The 18,250-nt window shown below is 42.1% G+C and overlaps 1 long non-coding RNA gene across 1 annotated transcript; it reads right to left on the bottom strand.

Annotated features, from left to right (window-relative positions):
- Positions 1–575: 575 nt before the first annotated feature.
- LOC117049385 lies at positions 576–6,915 on the bottom strand. The gene is made up of 2 exons (XR_004426982.1): positions 6,774–6,915; positions 576–1,503 (listed from the first exon to the last, which is right to left on the bottom strand). It is a non-coding gene; the product is annotated as an uncharacterized LOC117049385 (long non-coding RNA).
- Positions 6,916–18,250: the final 11,335 nt, after the last annotated feature.

The following is an 18,250-nucleotide window of genomic DNA, read 5'->3' as shown; positions in this document are numbered from 1 at the left end:
CACACATGTTGTCCCTTGGTGCAAATGTGAAGCAGGCTAAAATGAGGCTATCAATCAAAGCAGATTGAGACAATGAATATTTGTAGGCCAGTTGGGAGTAGGTGGAAATAAAGGAGAACTGAGGTCAAAGGAAATTCATCTGCTCAAGTCTTAAACACCTTAAAGAAACATGTTGGAGGGGATTATGGTACATTTTCCATCTCTAGAATTCTTAATTAAGAAAATACTTCCCTCCTCTATATAACTAAAACATATATGTCTGGGGTGGCAGTCCTTTAGCATTATATACACAGCAGAAGATCTCAAGAGGAGAGGAGAAATGTGGCCTTTATCTCTTCCCCATTCCTCATGAAACTCACCCTCTCCCCAAGAGGCTCTGTTCCAGACTGCCTGGAGCCATGAACAGCATGATTCCTTTTAGGGCATAGGAATACACTAACATTTTGTTACAGGTCCCACTGGTAGAATTATAATACTGGTCCCCCAGGGACTATGTACGGGGGTGAGATATATTGTTTGTCCTCCACTAGCCTGTAAACAGCACTGAAAATTTTGTAAAAATGAAAAACAAAACACAACTTCCAACAGATTTATGTAATATGGCTGCTACTCATGACTTCAGGATCAGATATCAGGATTATGAAGAAACAAATATGTTCAGAACAGTTAGTCTGTGCCTAAGAGCGATTATGTGGCATCATTTTTGCTTTGATTGGACCAATCCTCATTAAATTACTAAATGAATGCATAGCATCATAATCCATTATTAGCAAATGAACATAACACAAATACGTTTTAATTAGCTCACTGAAAGATTAGAATATTTTAGTTACAGTGTAATTATTAGAGCTATGAATATGCAAAGCACACTGCAGGGAATTAAAGGGAAACCTTTTGGCAAAACATAAAGATCTATAGTTGTGACTCCTTAGGGAATTAAGCCCTTTCCCGTTGGAGTTCAAGATTATTATTATTATTTCTTTTTTGTGCAGAAAATATCCAAAGTACCAAGCTGTCATGAGCCCCATAGCCGGCAGAAACCCGGGCTCCAATCATGATGAGAAAGGGCCAGTCAATTCAGAAGTTTCAGCAGCAAAGGCCATGTAAAAGCCAGACTCAGAGGCAAAGCCTGTCCACCAAAAGATCCTTGAACAGAGGTCCCCAGAGACTGAACCCACTGAGATCCTCAAAGGATGAAAACATCCTCACCTGGCGGCCCCCACTAATCACCATCACAAGTCAGGAGCCAAGAACAGATGGAGTGCCCTTTAAGTACAACATTCTCCAAGAGATGTGAGGTCCTTCCTGAGAGGGGTTTCCCAGAACAAGATCTAGAAAAGGCCTCACTTGGACTTCAAGCTTTGTTGGAGCAAGTTGCTTACTTGGCTTTTTCCATGGTCCCGGAATCCCATCTTTATCTGTACCTCCTTCAGTTGACCTGCTGTGTCCTGTAGGTTCCTGCTCCAGATCATGATGGAACACCAACACAAAAGGGATCCTCTTCTGGAACACAGTCACATGTGACCAAGATATTACTTAAATGTTTTAGTAAAATATCGTTACTTAGTAGAGGTTGGGAAGTATGCAAATAACAAAATTGATTGAAGCACATGGCTATTTAATAATAAGTTGTTTGTAGCTCTGAGCTAAGCCTCATTTAAGAATGAGGGAGGGAAGGGGGAAATAGGTAACTGAAACTGGAGGCCATTTTTTATCCTGGAGGCTGGGGTTACTACTGGTTGTAGTGGCAACCAACTTTTTTCTCTTTCTCTCCCCCATCATTTAATCCCCACAACATTCCTGTAATATGGGTTAGGCTGAGAGTCCAAGGTCTCCCAATGAGCTTCATGGCTGAGTGGGAATTGATTGATTGATTGATTGATTGATTGACTGAATTTATATACCGCCCTATACCCAGAGGTCTGAATTGAGTCCCAGACAAGAGTGGCACCAAAATTTGATGCAGCTTTACACCCCACATGATGTTGTTCTGGTATAGAAAGTATGACGTGATTACAGGGGCGTCGCTAGGGGGGTGCGGTGGGGGCGGTACGCCCCCGGGCGACAGGGGCCACAAGCGGTGGGTGGGGGCGACAAGCGGTGGGTGGGGGCGACAAGCGGCGGGTGGGGGCGACAAGCGGCGCCCCTCCCGCCACTCCCCAGGCAACGCCGGTCACCCCGGGAGCAGCAGCGCTGCACGGATGGGGTGCTCCCTCGGCCGTGCGCTGTTGCTCCCGGGGCGACCGGAGCGAGCGGCGGCGCATGGGGGTGACAAGCGGCAGCCCCTCCCGCCATTCCCAAGCGCTGCCGCTCCCTCCGTCACCCCAGGAGCAACAGCGCACGGCCGAGGGAGCACCCCGTCCGTGCAGCGCTGCTGCTCCCGGGGTGACCGGCAGCGTGGGGAGTGGCAGGAGGGGCCGGCGCTTGTCAGCCCCACGCGCTGCCGCTGGCTCCGTCCCCCCGGGAGCAGCAGTGCACGGTGTGTGCGGTGCTGCTGCTCCTGGGGCAATGGAGCGAACGGCGGCACGTGGGGGTGACAAGAGGCAGCCCCTCCCACCATTCCCACGCGCTGCCGCTCCCTCCGTCACCCTGGGAGCGGCAGCGCACGGCCCGACGATGGAGTGCGCCTGCACGCGCAGGCGCACTCTGTCATCGGATCGCCGCTTCCACAGCCTCCTTTTGAGCCGGAGAGCTTAAAAGCGAGCTCTTCGGCTTAAAAGAGGGCTGCAGAAGCGGCGCCGGCACTCCCGGAAACGCCCTGGGGGCGGGGCGTCATGACGTCACAATGTGATGTCACGACGCCCCGCCCCCGGGGCGTTTCCTTTGCCGCCCCGGGTACCGCGGAGCCTTACTCCGCCACTGCGTGATTAGATCATAAAGAAGCAGCCCTACCATGAGGCATAGGGAAGCAACCACCTCAGACAGCTGGTTTTCTGAGGGCAGCAAATTGCTAATTGAGTCATGTACAATATTTGTGCTTTTACTGCCAAGGAAGGGGAGAGGTGCTTGTAGAATTTTAAAACTCTCCTTGTCTATTATGCCCTATGACTTAGAATCTAACTCTTTGGTGGGTGATTTTATGTTCTGCCTTAGGCAGCAATATGTTTTGGGCTGGCTCTAGCTAAAAGCACCACTGTGCTTAGAACTGGAAGCAGGAAAACATAACTATGGAGGAGAAGAACAGAAAGTAGCCAAAAAACAGAGCTGCGGTGCCCAGGAGGGTCTGCTGGTTTGCTTTCCCAACCTAGCATGATTCTCTGTTGAATTTGATTGAAGAACTCCCAGTTAGTGTGTACATGTATTGGGGACATTAATTCCTTTCAGAGTAAAAGGACTACTGCTGAAGAAGGTATTCAAATAGTGACTCTAATATAATGTGCTAGACTCTCATAAAATTTACAATACTTGCTGAGTAATTAAACAGCACTGATCGCAGGAATTCTTTAATCAGCAGAGAGAGAAAGCACCATTTCATTTTGCAGCTTCATGGGCATTTCTGCTAATAAGAAATTAGGATTCTGTAAACAGGCAGCTGGGTGCTGCTAATAACTGTTCTTAATGGTGAAGCTATTCCACTGCATCACAGTTACATGAGGAATCTATTTACTTTTCCAATTTCCTCAAAATATTATGTTACATTTTTGCATATTTATGCAGTCGGTTCCTCTGAAAAAGAGTTCTCTTTGCAATGATTATGATAGGCAGCTTCAGCTGAAAATGCAAAGCAGACTCCCTAATAAAGAGCTTGAATACTTTTATAGCCATCTGTTCTGGAACAATCTGACTTGACCGTGGCCTCATTTTATTGTGTTGTTGCTTAAGGGGACTCCAATGTAAATAATACCCAACAATTATTGAAGGTGGGTGGGTTGTATGCATCTAGAGAAGAGATCAATGTGCTAACAACGTTTATGTTTACAAGCTTAAAGATTGAAGAACTGATATGTCATATTACAGATCTTCAAACCCCAAAATACTAGGGTACAATGGTCTCCATTTCAGATTTTAAAAAGCTTCTGTATTGTGAACACAGGTAACAAAACATCAATAAATAGATGTGCATTTGTGTAAAAGCCTGAAAACTATAATCCATTAAACGATTAATCTGGATTACTTGGATTTAAACTGGCTTTTATCTGCACCGTCTGAGTATGGCTTGAACTGGAATTCATTCACAGCAAACATACATGGCGATTTTCACTCGAGCAAGCAGGTACATCAATTTTAAGTTAACACACTGCATTTTGGGATGTAGTTTCTACGGACAAAACATTCTAAGAAATAACTAATTCAAACATCATTTGAATTACATATACTTCTTCTCAAGAGGATCTCTCACATTAGCAACAACAAGCCAGCCACACAGTCTTCTTTGCTAAATCTCAATGTTGTTGTTATTGCTCATGTAAAAAATCATGTAGAAAAGCCAACAAAATTTCAGTAAGATGCTGTAAGCTTTGCTTCACATTAAATAAAATGATGTTTCATTTCCTTTACCTCTTTTTGGTGCTGGACTTTCTCTATAGTGTCATTTGACCCTGCAATGTTTTGCTTCCCCATAGGAACCATCATATCCTGCATGCTCCAAACAGATCTGTGGGAGTACTTTTAGCAGTCCCCCACAGAAAAGAAGCACAGCCCATGTCGATTAAGAGTCCATTTTCATATTCACAAATCACAATTGACCATGAGCTTGCTTATACAAATATTTGAAGCTGAAAGGGGTCAAATTTGAGCATCACATATATTCCCCCTGCTAATTTTATGTGAGAAAAAGCAGGTGCTGTTCTAATGAGGACTAAAGCAATATATATTGTATTATGTATTTCTGGGACTGACAAAACCATGCCCTAACATTTCAGAGAAGAGGAAGCTTAATAAGAGCACTACTTGAACTCTTCAGTATTATCATGACTCAGAAAGATTGTTTAGAATCAGAGTAGTATGTACCTTCAAATGATGGCAGTTTATTATGTGTGACATGATAAAGTCTTGATCCTTCAAAAGCTTGCATTGTTTGCTCCAGGACTACAATGGCAGATGAATTTGTTTTTGCTTTTCATAACAGCAGATGAAAAGATTTTGTTTCCTACTCTGCTAGTAGCAAAAATAATGGATGTTCTTCAAACTAATGTTCAGATGGAGCAAACACGGGGAACTGATTATTAACTTCTCAGCAGGGAAGATGCTGTTACAATCTAAAGGCTTCCAGATTTCTTTCCTTATGTGATTAGTTATGAGACATATGGTACTCTGCCTTCTTTGTGCCTATTTGTTTGTCAGATTTCAGTGGCACATCCACACTGGGGGTCTTTAGGCTTGGTCTAATAATCCAAATGTATTAATGCCAGTGCTTTTTTCTGAGGGGACACAGGGTACGCATACCCCTAAACATTTTGTGAATCTAAGTTTGGCCTCATTGAGGGGCAGTATTTCAATATGAGTAGGAAATTGAGAGTACCCCTAAATATTTTTTTATAAAAAAGCACTGATATTTCTTTTTAAACATATATATATATCTTTACTATTTAAAAATTGATACATTTATAAAACAAACATAACAAAGGAAACACCTCAAAGTTGAGTTTCCCCACAAACTAACAAACAATATACAACATTATACAACACCAAAACAAAATAGCATCTCTCACTTAATAAATTTGACCTATTCTTTATATTTTATACACCTTCCAATAATAATAACTTCATAACCTATGAAAATAAAAAATTGTTAAAAATGACTTCCAATTATTCTCACCATATTTTGATTATTAATTGAATTGTATCGCAGTTATACTGGTATGTTTCATACGTGTTTCCCTTATATTTCCTTACCAACAAAAAGGCTGATATTTCTAACAATCCACAGTGGCTGAAGCAGATCTTCTAAAAATTTCAGGGAGGATTTAAAGAGGTTACACATACCCCTAAACATTTTGTGAATCTAATGGGAGAAGAAACTAAAAAAATTAGTTCCTTCTCTAGCACGGTGAATCGTCAGTTCCGTTGAATAGCACAGTGAATTGTCAGTTCCATTGCTACCCCCAATGGTGGCCTCATTTGCTGTCACAGTGTTTCCCAAGTCTCAGGTGGAAGCAAGCGTTTAATGTGTGAAGTAGGAGTTGGGATCTAGCACAGTGATTGGTCAGTTTCGTTTTTGCGACCTCCAATGGACACCAACAGCAAGCAGAGAAATCGGGAAGATGTTAGTGCACACAACCTTATGCCAGTGTGAATGTTACTGTGAGCTGTCAGCTGTGCAATATGAGGTAATGCATGTTCCTTATACTTTTGTCCATTTACTGTATTTATTTTTCCCAATTTGAACTATAAAATGGTGGTTTTTCTTGAGTCAAAATGAGAGTACCCCTAAACATTTGTTTTAGAAAAGAGCACTTATTATTATTATTATTATTATTATTATTATACTTATTCTTATTATTAATGATTGGTCATAGTGGTCCACTTGAACATACAATAAAATAATTGCCATAACTGATTTGTTGGCAAATGTAAAGGCCAACATAGAAAAAATATGTATTTTTTGTACATTCATTAAGGCAAAAGTGATGTGCAATAATCAGTGGTGGTTTGTTATTCCCTTCCACCATTGAGTATCTTGCCTCACAGCATTACAAGAAAAAAGAAAGAAAAACTTTAAAACATACTTTTAATCTTTGCTTCCTTAGACTTTCAGTTATCTATGGGCCCCAGACAGAATCAATGCTTTGGGCAACTTCTGAACAGCATTCGGTTTGTTTGAAGCTGTTTACCTACCTGGCATATTTTTGGGTCTATCCTCTTGTCTTGTGCTGTCTTCTCACCCATGAAGAATGAACAAAGGAGTCTGCTGTGCTTGGAGGCCCATTGATTCTTGCCCAGAGCATCAATCCAGTGAAAGGACCCACAAGAGATCATGATCTAAAAGGGAGAAGAATAAAACAAAGAATTGAGAAAAACATTTTAAAATTATATGGCTTAAGTCTATGATTTCCCTTTCTCATGAAAAATGCAGTACCACTGGAAAATAGTACCTTTTTACAAAAGGGAAATAAATATCCCTCAAATAAAAGCACAGGTTTTTGAATTGTGTTTTGAAACATGGATCGAACTCTTCAAATTGGGTACCCAAAAGGAAACATGTTCAAGGAAATATTTGGCTCCAAGACTGCAAGTAGGAATGTTAGCTGTAATTGATCCCAAAGAAGCAAAACATAAAGGCAGCAGTAAGGAATTATTTACTAATAGCAAAATATAGAATGCAACAAGTTAATTTTTCAGCTTTTCCTGTGAATAGGATTTAAACTAGAGATGGAGAATCTCTGGTCTTCTGGGTTTTATTGGACCCCAATTCCCATCAGCCCCAGCCAGCATCGCCAGTACCCAGGGATGATGGCAGTGAAGTCCAGCAACATCTGGATGGCCACAGATTCCCCACAACTTAATTCAGATCACAGTTTGAAGATGGCTATGACAAGGAGATACGACAATTTTAAGGACAATATGCATTAGCTTAATGGTACACCTGTGCTCTCAGTCAGTAGGCCTTTGATTACCAATGAGTATGTTTGTTTGTTTGTTTGTTTGTTTGTTTCATTTCTGTACCACCTTTATCTTACAAGGATCTCAAGGTGGTGTTCTCCTCCTCATTTCATCTTCACAACATCCCTGTGAGGTAGGTCAGGCTAAGAGATGCCAACTGGCCCAAGGTCCCCCAGTGAGTTTCATGGCTGAGTGAACCATTTTGCCACACTATTGCCTTCAAGCAATGTTGGTGGGCTACTGAGAAGCATCTGAATGGCTGCTGTGGAAAGCAAGATGTTTGACTAGATGGATCCTCAAGCTATCTGGTAGGGCTCTTATATTCTATGATGTTGGTAGTAAAATGACTACAAATTGCTGAATCGGTGACCTGCCGAAATTGTCAAATCACAGTAAATGAAAATATAATGAGCTTGAAGCACAGATATTATGTGAATGCACATCACCATATGCTCTGCAGCAACAGCCAATAATAATAGCATTTAAAAAAAACACAACTATTACATTAATCCAGAAAGAACACGTTAAAATGCTAGGGTGCATTGAGTTACTGAGAAAGGAAGTCTCTATGAGTGATTTCAATGTAAAGTAAGTGGAGGGATCAAGACTTCTGGGCCATAACCCAAATAAATATAAGGATAAAACAATTAATGTCTTCTAGTCATGATCACAACACACTATGGCCAGTATCAGTGTCATTATGCCTCTGGATACTCTTGTGCTATTGTGTGCATGTCCTGTTTGTGGGCTTCCCATAGATATCTGGTTGGTCACTGTGGGGACAGAATACTGGACTACATGGGCCTTTGGTCTGATTTAGCAATGCAGGAAATGCCATTTATTAATGCCTATTTTCTTATAATACCATTTCTACATTGACATAGGAAACTGTCCTATACAAAGTCAAACCATGGATCCATCTAGCAGGGGAAAGTCCAGAATGCTGAGCTCAACCATGTTTCAGAAAAGTCTTTCCCAGCCCTATATGGAGATGCTGAGGATTGAATCTATGACCTTTGCATGCAATGCATGCTTTCTACCACTGAGCCATAGCCATTCCCTAGACATGTGGTTATTACAGTTGCAAATCTTTGTGTTTGAAGTACAAGCCAAAGCAACTGCACTCAGTCCATGGCTCTGGAGAATACATGCTGTTGCTGGTTCAGGGGGAGGCAATTGCTTATGTCAAAATGGCTTTGCTATGGTTTCTCCACCGGCTAAGATGAACTTAGAGGTCAGCTAAAAATATGTTGGCTTGAAGCACAGTATGACTATTCCATATACGCAATTGATCTAATTGCTTTGTAAATGTTGCTGGGGTTACCATCTTCTTTGTTGCCTTCAGATAATGCCTGTCATTTCAGGAATTTCTTGACATCTCACATTATTACATGAACCAGCCCTAAGTAGCTGCTCTAATTATATAACAGATATAAGTGGAAGTGGGCTTGCCATTTTCTTGACTGTAGTATAAGTCACCTCCGACTGTCACTGTTTTGTGGGAGAGACTGAAACACATACCAGAAATTTAGCTTTACACAATTGAAGTAGATTAAATGGCACTGTTGTCTTGGAACAACAAATCAACTTTTTATGAGACTTTTTCAGTTTAGAAAGTGATGGAGAAATGCACTGAAAAATGTGGAATGAAACCATACCAGAACCTGCTTAGCTTTGCAAATGTGCTAGCAGTTTCATTGCTGCAGCAAATAATTAATGGAAAGGTGTATAACCACCATGTAAACAAATCAGAACAATTCAAGTTGAATGCTCATTGTCATATAACTTATCTGAAAACAATTCAGAACAAATGCTCAATAACAGCCAGACATGGTCCAACCTGCATCTAAGCTTTGTGCAAACAAATCTGGGTGACAGTTCAATACACAAGTCATCTAGAGGAGCCCAAACTTGTTATTCTGAACCTCATGTATCTGAAGTGTTATGTCTGACTATTTGTGTCATTTGGAACAGTGATAACTCATTCATGTATGCAACTCGTTACTAAATTAATGAGCAACACGCACATGAGAACCAGACAATATACAGTACAAAGAGCTGTTAATAACCAAGTGCCTTCCATTGTGGCGGTATAATTTGAATACATGATTACGGTGCTGAGCATTTTTATCCCACTATTTCTTTACATTTTTATCTTCCCTGTAAGAAGCTCAAAGCATTGTGCCTACTTAGTCTGCTTTTCCCTCCCTCCATTTTATCCTTACAATAATCTTGTTAGCTAGGGTAGGCTAAGAAAGAGCGATTGGCCCAAGGTCACCCAGCAAGCTTCATGGCTGAGTGGGGATTTTATCTCAACCCTGGTCTCCTTACTCCTAGTCCGACACTCTAACCACTACATTGCATTGACTCTCTTGGCAATAGCATAGTATATAATCCAAAGGAGGATTAGAGTGCTCTCTTACCTGAGAAATAAGAAAATACTGGCAACTGCCCATATTGGCTAGAATCACGTTAATTTTAAGAATTACCAGATGGTGCAAGAACGCACAGCCCATGCTGTTTTGTTGCTTCCCCCATCAGTCATGCGATTAGATGAGGGATCAGGGTGGCCTGTAGGGACTGGCAATGCTGTGTGGCCCACTGAACTCTTAAAATTAACCATGTGCAGAGATGCTTCAGTAACACGGAAATTCATAAAGGCATAGTGGCATGTGGTGCATTGCACACAATGACTGAAAATGAGCAACAAGAAAGCAGAGAAGGAACAAGGATGGGAGAATGATAGAAACTGGAAAACAGGATCGGGTTTTTGCAACAGGGGGATATTTCCAGTAAACCAACAGCCTGTTCCCCCCTATCCCTCAGTGTTTTCTCAACATCAAACCACATGTATCAAATGAACACCATGAAAGAAGAGAACTTAATTTCCTCACAGTAAAACAGGTCTTTGGTTTCAACTGTGTTTTTGTGTGACCCTGGATTTTTATAGCATCTTTTTCTTAATGCTTATAACCATTATAGCTGTCAAGTTTTGGATTTGAAAATAAGGGATCAGCAATCTCACCTATCCCGGGGACAGTCACATGTCAGTGGTGGGCGGAGCCAGAAGCAAAAGTGGGCGGAGCAGCAATGTCAACTCCAAGCAACCTCAGGCTCGGAGCGGAGCACAGAGGAGGGCAGCCAGCAAAGAGGAGGGCAGCCATGTGCTCCGCGCAATGGAGCCCCATCGTCTTCTTGTCTGATCCCATCAAAACAGGACAGGAAGCAGCAGCTGCTCAAGGGCAGCCAGGCTCCGCCCACCAGCTAACACTATTGGCCGGCTGAGGGGCTCGGCGGCAATGGATAGGGGCTGATGCAGGGGGAGGAATACACCCCCCTGTAAGCACGGGAAACGGCTCCCACTTGCTTTGAGGGCTGAGGCTTTTCTCTCCAAGTAGGCGAGGTCTTCCCACCCAGTCCCTGGCCAGCAGGGGAAGAGCTGCTTCCATGAAAAAAGGGAAATTTAAGGGAAATAAAAAATAAGGGAGAGCAGCGGGAAACTGCTTAAAATAGGGGAGAATCCCGGGGAAAACGGGATACTTGACAGCACTGATAACCATAGAGAACCTGCTTGATTAAGGTTTGTTTAGAACAGGGGTTATCCTGAAGTTGAGGCTCCAATACTTTGGCCACCTCATGAGAAGAAAAGACCCTGATGTTGGGAAAGATGGAGGGAACAAGGAGAAGGGGACGACAGAGGATGAGATGGTTGGACAGTGTTCTCGAAGCCACTAACATGAGTTTGGCCAAACTATGAGAGGCAGTGAAGGATAGGCGTGCCTGGCGTGCTCTGGTTCATGGGGTCACGAAGAGTCGGACACGACTGAACGACTGAACAACAACAAGAACAGGGGTTGGGGGACCTGTGACTCTCTACATATGCTGGACCATAGCTCCCATTATCCCTGACTATTGTGTTTGCTAGCTGAGGCTGGTGGGAACTCTAGTTTCCCAGCCCAGGGGAAATGAAGTACTCAGAAAGCAGAGTGCTGAGCAACCTGTTTTACAAGATGTTCAAGACTCTCAAAACCGAACGGGGAGGACAGGAAACTTCCTGCATAAATACTTTGATCGCTATGGTTTTCCCTCTTTAGACACATTATATAAACTGGGCAATCAGAAGAACTAATACATGAGCTGCTGAAGAAAATTGGATCCTTCAGCTGTACATGGTTTTCTGTTGCTTGTTCAGATACACTTGGGTACTCGATCCCAGATACAAGGCCAGCCCTACCAATAGGTAAAGTGGGGCAACTGCCTCAGGGGGTAGTTTGGCTGTTCCTCCTCAGCCTCCTAGTCATTCCCCTCTGTTGAAGGACAGATGCTACACAACCCATGAGGGTCCCCTAAACAAGCCTTGGGTGAAGTGGCAAGTGCTACTCCATCACCAGTGTTGAAGTAATACTCAATTGCCTGCCCAGTCAGCTTCTGTACGTGAAAAAGGGGTGGTAGAGGTGCCATTTTGTCCTTCCCCTCATGCAACAAAATGTATTGGCCAGCCTTGCCTAAATATTACCTTATTTATCCTGGGAGCAATTCAGAAATAAGATCTGAAATAATGAGATTGGACTGCAAGATGCTTTGGAAATAAAATACCATTCGCATGCCAGACCACAATAAACCGACTGTTATCTAATGCAATCTCATTGGAAGAATACAGCACAACCAATAAGACCTCCCTTTCTCCTGCAAAACAACTATATATATTTTTAATGATTTGTATTTATTTTTCCTACTGGACTTCAGCTTTCTGTAACTGGAAACCACAATGTGCAATGCACATCAGCAAAAGTTGCTGGAGATTATCTTTAAAATTACAGTACATTAAGGAATGGAAGTGTCATGTTATTTAGGTCTATGACGTTGCCTATAATTTTGCTATGCATTATTATTTTCACCACCAGGAAAGGCTGCTTATATATGCATTCATATTTAACCACGGCTGCCATATACAATTAAAGCAATGCACAAGTGATAAGCACTTTCCTTTGTGGCCTATTATTATGAATAACATTTAGAATTCATTGTAATACTGTAGCTCTAATCATAACAAACTTGCTTAGTATTCATGGGACTGGAAAGCAAATTTTGTTCCATTATAATTTAGCAATAGTTAATGGGCACATTTTTCCTTTCTGTGTATGCTTTTTTAAAAAAAAAAAAATATGTTCCGTTTATAACAGTTTCACATCTGCTGTAGAACACTTGTAGAAACAGCATTCTGGAATGTTTCTTAAAGTCGCTATTGGGTGTGCTGATCTTTTACATGCGATTATGAGAGTCCACAGTGATAACATCCTAAAACATTTTTTTCTAAAAGTTTCTGGTAGATGGTAAAGGTTCCTTGGTGACCAGTGCATGCTAAAACAAGATGTAAATATAAGAAACTTGCAAAATGTTTGTAACTATGTTTGTAAATATAGGGTGCTTCTGGAGGAGGAAGCGCCTGTATAAGGAAGGAACCTCTGGGGATAGCACAGAGATGCACTGCACACTATCCCTTTAGTGTGAAAATGCACGGCTACTTTTTGATCCAGGATTTCTGTTGTAATTATTAGATATGTAACCAAGCCCACTTGCTATGGTTTGGCAAATAGTGGAACCCAGAGACTCACAGCAGCTGAAGCGAGTTTGCATATTCTTTTTTAAAAAAATAAAAATCAACTTTTTTCCCACCCAGTCCCAGATATCAGAGTGGAATTTTTCTGAACAGACCAACATGGCTTCTTCTGCCTTTTCATTGCCTTCAAGAATTTAAAATTTAGTTGTGCAGTAGCAGAATCCTAAAAATGGGAGGACGATGGCCTTCAACCACCTAAAAATGGAATTTTGTTTTTTAGAGTTACAGTCCCTGTAACTACTAAATAATGCTACCCAATTTGACTGTTGCTCCCTCCACATCCCCAAGGGATGGGGAAATACAGATGGAGTCAGCATACATGGTTGCACACAAGAGTACAGCAAACTTCCACAGCAAGCAATCCTTTTTTCTTCCCACGCCCTCCATTTTGCTTAATGCCAAGCCTGATGAAGATATTTGAGACATATCAGATGGCCCTATTAGAAGTATTTCCCAACTGCAGATTTTGGATTTTTTCTTTCTTTCTAATTACTTTCTCTGTTCACTCTTTTTAAAATAATATTTTTACCTTGTGTTCTTGAACTGATTGATATCTGGCTTTCTGAATGTGTTCAGTCATACCATTTTCCTCCTTCTCCAGAGCTGTAAAAATGACTGTGCTTATGCTACATTGAGCCATATTCCTGAGGTTGCTTTTGGTTTTGTACACTGTTTATATTTCGGTGCAGCCGGGCAACTAGAACTAAAGAGAAGCCAGATGAATAGGCAGGTCTCCAAGGACAACAAGAAAATACTGTAGGGACCACCCACATTTCCAAGATCACAGATGGCAACTACTGGTCTCTAACTAAACAGATGGATCACAGTACTGTTCTGGATTTGCAGGGACTGGATGGAATACTTGTGGAACAGAGAGGCATGAGCAACTACTTAGACATCTGAGGGTGTCCATGATTTTAAAAAGTATGATCTGGATTATTTAAATCTCTTTCTGCCAGTAGTCAATGGGGGAGGGAGAAGCTCAAGGGATAGATTATATTCTACCAATTCTTGTGTCATTTAGTAGATCAGAAAAGATGAGTCCTGGTGCTCAAGTTGCATCTTTCTCGGGACACAAGCACTTACGTTGAGTCAATGGCAAATGCTTGAAATTATTGTCATACAGAGGCATGGAAAGTCAATTGTTTTAGTTGTATTGTCTCATGCTTATGAGTTGGTGCTCTTCCCAGGCATTCATCTGCTCAGTCTGACACCCCAGCTGCCAGGGTGGCTTTTTATAAGGGCACAACAGAACATTTCCTGGATCATCACTGAAGTATTAAACTTAATGTGGGAAGCATGCATAAACATGGAGCTATGATGCAGTGCAGAAGTCAGGAGGTGGGGCCAGACTGCACCAGGCTCCACATTTACCTCTGGGTGTAGTGTAAACAAGCAAAAAAACAAAACAAAAAACTAAGTGTGTTTGTGGACCATGAGAGCCAGAGGGAGACTGAAAGAGCATACAGTGCTTTCAGAAACCTCCATGGAGATGTACTTTAGTTCTGAAGGGGGTAGAATGAGACCATAACCACAGGGCTTTGTGCTATCCCAACATTTGATCACCTTGTTCATTTAAAATACACCTGAAGACAGAGCTGGCCCAAGACATTTTGGCACCTGAGACAAACCACAAAATGGTGCTCCCCTCACTGCCAGCAAAGAAGGGGTCTGCTGCCCCTGTGAATCCTGAAGCCTAAGGAGGTCTCCTCACCTTGCCTCATGGGTGGGTGGGCCAGCTCTGCCTGAGGTCAAGAAATGCCACAAACTTTTCTCATTATTTAGGACCAGGGTGTGTTCATACTGCATTGCCCATAACATTAAACTTGGTTCATATACAAGTTTCTAAACTAGGAGAGAAAAATATTTTTCACAAAGCCATTGAATCATGTTGAGAAGCAGAGCAGAGGGCCAATGAAATTAGCCTGCTTCAGCCCTAACAGCATTAGAGTTAGAATGTGGAGGTTAAACCCTCCATCCGTACTGTGTAAAGAGGCTTCAGGAATGGAAAGGAACGTGTTTTTTTCTTTCACTCCTGCTATCCTAAAACTCACTCTGTGCTATAGAATAATAAAGTGCTCAGGTTCAAGACTTCAGTAATATATACTACTGCATGGGAAGGTTCCATAAAGCTGTGTTGGGATTAAGAATGTGTCCTGACAACAATCTGAGAATTCTGCTAGTGCATTTGCACCACCAAGATGTCCTTGAGACCTCCCCATAACCCCTCATGGAAAGCAACCGTGAACCACCTGCTGGGAAGCTGGCCTAGTGGCTCTGCCCTGTCCAATGAGCCACTTCTGCTTTTACTCTACCCCCACAGGTTCTGAATAGCACTTCAGGGATTCACTTCCAGACAAGTGAGAGGAACTGTTGTAGTCTTATGCTGAGCTCAGTGAAGTGGGTGGCCAGCCAACCAGCAGAGTCTCTGGGGTGTACTTGCCTGGAGGCAGAGTGAGTATCCAAAGTCCTAGAGTCAGGCAAACTGCAATCCATGTGGTCAGACAGTCCAAGGGTCAGGGAATTCAATGATGAAGGGTCAAGACGAGGAGGAAGCCACAAGGTCAGGCCTGGAATGACAAGCTTTGGTTCCAGCATCTGACTGAAGGTGGAAGTTCTGCTTAAGAAGGCTGAAGCCAGCTGGTTCTCATCAATGCCTTCTCCTCTGCATCCTCGCAGGCTGACCAGCTGCAGGTGGAGTCACCCTGCCTTCTCCCCCTTCAAGCTGCTGTTCAGCAGGCAAAGCTGTCCTATGACAGGAACCCTGAACAAGAATATTCATATTAGACACTGGAGATAGATGGAAATTTTAGTCTCATGCCCCCACTTGTAACACCTAATACTCAACATTAGTCCATTCTTACATTTCACCCACCTCTACTTTTCCCAAGATTCTCTGTTATCACAAAACTTGGGGTGGAATTATGCATATGACATGGGCTGGGCCATGGACCTAATTGTTGTTTTGGTTTTCAGTGGTTCTCACTGAATAACCTGCATCAAAATAAATAGGCTGCTATCTGTGTGAGTGGCGCATCCAAAATGCTATGGAAAGTGTTAATGTAGTATAGAGTTCTATGATGTCACCACAGTAGGTCTGTTATCAACTGTAGAGAGTCAGAGAGTGAGTTTTACTATTAGAGCAGCAGGAGTTGTTTTATGTTGCTCTGTGCCTCAGACTAAGTTTGTAAAGTCTCATAAGTTTGCCAGTCTCTCTCATTCACACACACACACACACGTAAATGTTTAGAGAAGCTTTTAATGTTTGACAGACTATTGTACTTTAATATTTTGTTGGAAGCTGCCCAGAGTGGCTGGGAAAACCCAGCCAGATGGGCGGGATATAAATAATAAATAATAAATATATTATTATTATTATTAATATTATTATTAATAATATTATTATTAATAATATTATTATGTTTTAGTATACCAAGTAATGTGCTATGTTTAAACTCTAAATCTTGCACAGTCTTTTCTAGGAGAAAAAAAGAGAACTATACTTTAAAAGGGGTCAAACAACCCGGAGGCAACTTCCACGCATATAAATACCACCCTATCTAGGACATGGTTCAGAGAAAACAAAACCTGACTTTCCTCCTAGCACCTAAAATCACCAGGGACAAGGGGCATATTTATCTTCACCCCAGTAGTGAGGCTAAACCCACCCACTGGTGGAGGTAAAACCTATTCACCATCTCTCAGATGTAACAAAAGAGAAAATAGACATAAAATACATGAACTGCAAAAAAAAAAAAAATTGTGGATCTCACTTATTAAATCACTTGCATCTTTTCATTTTGGTTATCTGTTTGTTTTTCTGTTTGTTTTTCTTCAAGGTAACGGTCTAATAGATTTGTACAGTGTGTTCATATTGGACATCTGTTACCATTTCCTTTGCTAAAATCCTAGAAACCTTTAAAGGTCTATTTATCCTCAGTTGTATTTACCCTACATATGTAGCTTGTTTTTATTGCTTAAACTTTTTTTTAAAGAATGAATTGTGTCTTTGTATTGTATCTCTCTCAACCAGATTTTCAGTGGTGCCGTTTTCCTGACTGTTAGTGCAAGGGCTATATTCATGGCCTTCATATGTTGCGTGAGTGTTGCCACTGTCAACAGTGAGTTGAATGCTCTGACACAGCTTTTGCCAATCGTCATTGACAATCCGCTCGGCATCGCCTTTCTCAGTGCAGCGATGCATCTTCTTGCAGGCAGCAGGTCTGTACTTCACCTACAGCTTTGCTCTTCGCAGAGATAACAGGCTCCATGCCATATAGTAGGAAATGCATTATTTGTCTGTGGGTTGTTATACAATCAAAGAGGGCACCAACCATGGTTTGCAGAAGTACAAAAATAAATATGTGAATAACATAAAGGGGAAGGCTAAAACAGCCCAGTGCGGGCTAAGGTATGCTCAGAATGTTGCCTGTTGAAAAGGGAAGGGGAAGATGGCATGGGCAGCTATAACCAGGGGTAGCCCTTTCAGTAGAAAGGGTGAGGCAAGCATCTCAGGCAATAAGTGCTGGGGATTCAGAAGGCAGACGGGAGATTCCCTTCAGTTCTTCTTCTTCTTCTTCTTCTTCTTCTTCTTCTTCCTCCTCCTCCCCTTCTCCTCCTCCTCCTCCTCCTCCTCCTCCTCCTCCTCCTTGGCTGCATACTTCTATTGGACAAGAGGCCTGTCCCACACTCCATAACTAGTCTGCTTCCTTCTGGTATGGTGGAGGATGCTATTCCATTGCCAGTATTGAAGTGAAATTCAACTGCTAGTCCAGTCAGTTGCTGTACATGAAATGTGTGTGTGGGAGGGGTAATCTTGTCCTTCACCACAGGCAGCAAAATGCCTTGCGTTGGCCCTGGCTGAAACAAGAACACTCCACGCTGTAATATTTTGATCTGCATAACTGACTCAGCAGCAGCTAGCCCCCAAGCGGCTCTTCTTCCTGTTGAGTCCTGGGCTAGCTCTGCTGTGCCACATCATTCATGCCTCTCGTTAACACCAGCTCTCCTTTCAGAGTGTGCCAGTATCCAAGGCATTCATCACAGAACCCATTAAACAGACTACATTATACAATATTAAAAGCCACT

This window comes from Lacerta agilis, chromosome 7 (genome assembly GCF_009819535.1).
Source record: "Lacerta agilis isolate rLacAgi1 chromosome 7, rLacAgi1.pri, whole genome shotgun sequence".
NCBI classification, from domain to species: domain Eukaryota; kingdom Metazoa; phylum Chordata; class Lepidosauria; order Squamata; family Lacertidae; genus Lacerta; species Lacerta agilis.
The sequence above is the reverse complement of the archived record's forward strand: the minus strand, read 5'-3'. Positions and strand labels throughout refer to the sequence as shown.